Raw genomic sequence first — 6,000 nt, forward strand, 5'->3', positions numbered from 1 at the left:
AATTTGGGAATTTTATCTTTTATAGAAAAAGAGAAAAAAATTGTCAAAGTTGGGTGTTTTTCAACGTTACGCTTTTTCGTGCAGTTTTTGACGATCAACCCTTATACAACTGTCCTACCGGACAGTTTTAATATGCAGTAAAGTTGTTGATATGTATAGGAACAAAGTAAGTCTGTCTTAAGATATACGAGAAAATATAATAGCACATTTAACAGGGTTAAAATAATTGTCTTTCATGGAGTATTTTCCAAAACCCGAAAACACAAATGATAATTGGATTTCAAACCTCCTATAAAGAAAATTTAGGAAAAGCTACATTATCAATAAAAGATAAAGAAAATTGAATAGAATTATCATGTGACAGAACTTAAATGATAACTATGTAAAAATCTGCTTAAAGAGGCTGATTGTAATGAGTAAGCTCTATCCAAGCAACATTAAATTTAATTGGTACTTACAAGCAGGTGAATGCTTAAAAGTAATTAATTTAGAAGATTTGGGCACAAATATAATAATCCTAAAGAAGAACTTTGTAAATTAATTAATAATTTTGAAGAGAGAAATATGTACGTAATTTTTTATTATTTAAAAGAAGTTTTAAAACTAAGATCTTACACTTTACAAAGTTTATGAAGTGAACATGAACTTGAACTTCTTTGTAACAGATACATTGTATCTCTATACACATAAAGATAATGATAATAAAATAGCATACTCGGAATAACAAAGTTCACGAAATGCAATCATTTTTACGAAGCGGTACAATTTAGCATGATGTACTACCAAGTGGTACGCGAGCCAAAAATGGTTGGGAAACGCTGGTCTAGGACATTATTATAGGTACTGTCTTGCCTTAGGTATATGTTTATGTCATTACCTATTGATGGTTACGAAGTAAACACATTATCGAGTGCCGGAAAAAAAAAATCTTCTAATACATCTAATAACTTAGCTACATTAAAGAAGCAAAACGTAATTCTACGATATTAATGTTGAACTGCTCCTAGAGGATATAATGCTAAATTTCATTTTCTAGGAAAATATGTAAGAAGTAACACACTAAGATTTGCCTAAGATTTTAATCCGAGAAAAGTCATGCGAAACGATGGTACTACATATTCACGCTCAAAAACATTCTCATGAAAAGTGGTGAATTGTAATGATTTGTTTCCTAGGTGTGAACTTTGTAAACAGTTATGTTTGCAGAGTGATCGTCTAGGACTATTAATTTAGGTACTGCCTTTTCTTAAGGCAATTGTCTTATATCATTACCTACAAGTGGTAACGGCATTGACACAGTACCAAACTCCGAAATATTTCTATAAAATTCAATTTTATTTTTATTATTTAAAAGGATGTTTATTCACGTGAAATAAAATTGAAAAATCCTTATCATTAAAAGCAGATGAATATAAAAGTCAAATCAAAAACGTTAGCTTAAAAAATGTTTTTTCTTTAGACATTGATATTTGCATGAAAGTCAGTTTGAAAAATATTAGAAATAAAAGATATTCACAAAGAATAAAAGATAATAAAATCAAAGATTCTCACAATTCTGGTAATCTGCCCTTAAATTTGGGATCACTTAGTAGACTTCTTGTATCAAATACTCATCTCCCGCAATGATTCATTTTTACTATTTGAATCCCTTGATTGAACACCTTCAAACAACTGAGCAGTTTCTTTAACTACCACTTTATAGAATCTATAAGAAAGTATATTATCAATCAAAACAGAAAATGTTGCAGGAAATAGCAGAAATAAAATTTAATTTATTTCAATTACTGTAAATTTATAAGCTAGGCTAATAAGGTGATTTCTGAAGCGCTAGAGGTAGTTGGTGTTTATGCTGGCAATTTTACTGAAGAAGTTTGAATCAAAAGATGCATTCTAAACGCATTAGAAACCATCTTTAAGTGACTGCATTAAATGTAGATGCTCAATGATGGTTCAGAGTAAATAGTATTGTAGATGAAATTAAAAATAATCAGAAATTGATACTGAATTAAGTAAATACTTAAATTAATTGATCTCTAATACAGGGTGTATACGGAGGAGTGGTCGAAACTTCGGGAGGTGATGCAACAGCTCAAATGCAACAAAAAATATTCTATTCACTTTGGCCCGATTCTCAATAGTGTCCAAGATATTTGCATTTTTAACTTTTCCGTCGATATTCGCGTTTTTCGCCATAAAAACGGCCGTAACTTTTCTATCCTTTATCCTACAACAAATCTGCTCATTCCAAAGGAAAGAGCATTAAATTTCCTATAAATTTACTTCGTACAGTGCCTCAAAAATGATTTTTATAACAATGAAATTTTTACTTGAATGTCTAAAAATTTCGTTCTCGATGATTTTTGTTAAACTTTTCATCTGCACTTTCTCAATGGTTAATGAATCAAGGAATCACATAATTTCAGAAAAAGTTGCACATTTATTGAGCTTCAAGATCATATGGATTTTTTTGGTTTTTAATAAAACCCTACCCCGAACAGAGGGGTGTAAATGCAGAAAACTGGGATTTGCGTAACCGACTTTTCACTACTAATTTACTCAAATGTCAATTAATAATAAGTTAATTAATAATAATTCAAAACTAATCAATTTTCGGAGAAGGAACAAAAAGAATGTAACCATTTTATTTTTGAATTATTATTAATTAACTTTGATAAAAAAAAACCTCCATTATGTCATTCAAATAAGTTGCACAAACAATTGTAGTCAACTACTGCGTTTTATTGCTACTTTATTATTTACTTCCGTTTTATTAAATAATAATTGTGAAAAACTAAAATGGTTACTTTTCTTTTTGTTCCTTCTCCAAAAATTGACATTTGAGTAAATTAGTAATGAAAAGTCGGTTACGCAAAATCCCAGTTTTCTGCATTTACACCCCTCTGTTCGGGGTAGGGTTTTATTAAAAACCAAAAAAAAATCCGTATGATCTTGAAGCTCAATAAATGCGCAACTTTTCCTGTAATTGGGTGACTCCAATCATCAAGAACGAATTTTTTAGACATAAAAGTAAAAATTTCATTGTTATAAGAAACGTTTTGAGGCTCGGTAATGAGCAGATTTATAGGAAATTTACTGCTCATTCGTTTGGAATAAGCATATTTGTTGTAGGATAAAGGATAGAAAATTTACGGCCGTTTTTATGGCGAAAAACGCGAATATCGACGGAAAAGTTAAAAATGCAAATATCTTGGACACTATTGAGAATCGGGCCAAAGTGAATAGAATATTTTTTGTTGCATTTGAGCTGCTAAATCACCTCCCGAAGTTTCGACCACTCCTCCGTATACACCCTGTGTAATAAAGAAATGTAGTGAAGCTGTAGATTTAAATTAATACAGATATTACAAATAATTAGTAGAATTTGGCAAAATTAATTAAAAAAATTTCAGGAAGTTTATAATTTATTAGATATTTTAAACCAAACAAGAATTTTGTATGTGTTATTAACTTCTTTATTAAATTCTTTAAAATTTTGTCAAACACACATCATGCTCATTCTAGAAACATGTCTTATGTCCGAACTGTATATAAAAATTCAAACGTACGAGCCAGATCTATTTTCCACTAAAATAAGATTTGTTTATTAGAAGAAAAATATTGTACGAATTATTAAACTCCACAAAATCCATTTTATTTCGATCCTTGGCACGTTTTCTTTTGCACGAGAGAATTTAAAAACTTATTATAATTTTAAATATGGAGTGTTTAATTGAAAATCCATTAAAAATAGTACTATCCTAAGAAATATGGTTAAGATATCTTACATCAGACAAGGACAATGGCCAACATTTCCAAAAATATTAATGTTTATAAAAAGGTAATCAACATACCGTTATGAGCGGTGGTGTCTTCGAGCCGGAACGCTCCGGAACGTCGTTCAGGTACTTCCTTTTGTGGACAGGAACGTGTTTCGGAACTAAAGATGATTTCTGTTTTAACGAAAATTGGTTGATATATTAGAAAAAAATAAATAAATTACTCGAATACAACTTCTTACTAGTCTCATTAACAATATGACTCGAAGACTACAAACAGAAAATCATTTAATAAATGAATTTCGTGTATTAGATCCAACGGATATTGAAAGTGATTATGGAGAAAATGAAATCGAGTCTTTATGCACCAGATTTAATTTAATAACATCAACGACGCGATGTTACAATGCGTTTAGAGATTATATTGATAATGAAGCCAAAGAAATTCCTGAAGATTTACAAATTTCAATTCGCTGAATAAATACTATTCCTTGCAGTTCGTCAAAGTGCGAGCGAGGGTTTAGTAATATGAATATTATTTTAAATGAACAAAGAAATAGAATATTAATTGAAAATATAGCAAATCTCCTATTTATAAAGATGAATGGTCCATCGCAACAATTATTTAATCCAGATGATAATGTAAAAATTTTGTTGAGGTCTCTTCGTTCATCAGATGACAACAAAATGAAGAAAGTTCAACCAAAAGATCCTGAACATAATCCTATTTGGAATATTTTATAAAAATTATTATTTTTAATGTATTATTATAAATATTTATGCAATTATTTATGAGTACTATACGTTTATTATAATTATAAGAACGTTTTTATAAAATATTATTATAATAAACGTATACAGGGTGACCAGAGTTGTTATATGCTCCACCCACTTTTTTTTAAACGGCTAAAAATTTCCAAAAAAATAAAAAACACGTATTAATTCATTTTTAGTCTAGTTTATTTTCAGTGATTGATCCATTTTTTAAACCCCAATATCCCGAGATACAGCATTCAACTTTTTTTCTTCAAATGGAAGGTTTTTCAAAAGTTACGGTAATTTAAAATATGAAAAAAAAATTTCAGTTTAATGTCAAAATTACGTTATATTTTTTTTAAAGAAGCTGCTCAAACTGGGCACCATCAACGGATAGGCAAGCCAAAACTCTGGACTCCCACGCTTTGCTTGTAGCAGCACTTATGGTGGCAAAGTTAAGATCTAGGCAGGCTAGAGTTATTCGACGTTCAGGTTGTTTTTTTTTCTACAAACGTTTGGTGTGGAGTTTTAGGAAATCAACTAATCGGCCCATACTTCTGCAGAGAGAACTTAACTGGTGCAAGGTATCTAACTTTTTTTAAGAGACATTTTGCCAGTTCTGCTTGAAGATGTTCCTCTAAAACGTCGGCTAGATATGTATTTTCAACAAGATGGTTGCCCGGCACATAATGCGAGAGTGGTTCGAGGTTACCTGGACAGAATTTTGATGAAAAGTGCTTAGGGACTCATTGACCCATTCAATGGCCACCTCTATCTCTGGACTTAACCCCAATGGACTATTTTTTGTGGGGATATCTAAAAAATAAAGTGTACAGTACCCTTAATCCCGTAGCTTCAGTCGAAGATCTGGAACTTCGAATAACTCTAGCCTGCCTAGATCTTGACTTTGCCACCATAAGTGCTGCTACACACAGAGCATGAGAGTCCAGAGTTTTGGCTTGCCTATCCGTTGATGGTGCCCAGTTTGAACAGCTTCTTCATAAAAAATAAGGTAATTTTGACATTAAACTGAATTTTGTTTTTCATATTTTAAATTACCATAACTTGTGAAAAACCTAATCGATTTCAAAAAAAAAATTATTTGTTTTTTTTTAGGAGCTCAAGTACTATAAAAACATGCACAAAAAAATATAACGTTCCATTTGAAAAAAAAAGTTGGATGCTGTATCTCGAGTTACAGGGGTTTAAAAAAATGGGTCAATCACTGAAAATAAACTAGACTAAAAATGATTAAATACGTGTTTTTTATTGTTTCGAAATTTCTCGCCGTTTAAAAAAAAAGTGGGTGGAGCATATAACTCTGGTAACCCTGTATACATAAAATGGGGTTCTCAATGATTTACGCTTTCTTTCCTTTTTGGTATATAAAAAATATTTTAAAAAATTATTGTACAGGGTGTCCTTCAGCAGACGGAAGACGACATTCTAGTCACTCTGGCTACTGTAA

This window comes from Rhodnius prolixus, unplaced genomic scaffold (genome assembly GCF_049639745.1).
Source record: "Rhodnius prolixus isolate KJV_2025 unplaced genomic scaffold, Rpr scaffold_12, whole genome shotgun sequence".
Taxonomy (NCBI): domain Eukaryota; kingdom Metazoa; phylum Arthropoda; class Insecta; order Hemiptera; family Reduviidae; genus Rhodnius; species Rhodnius prolixus.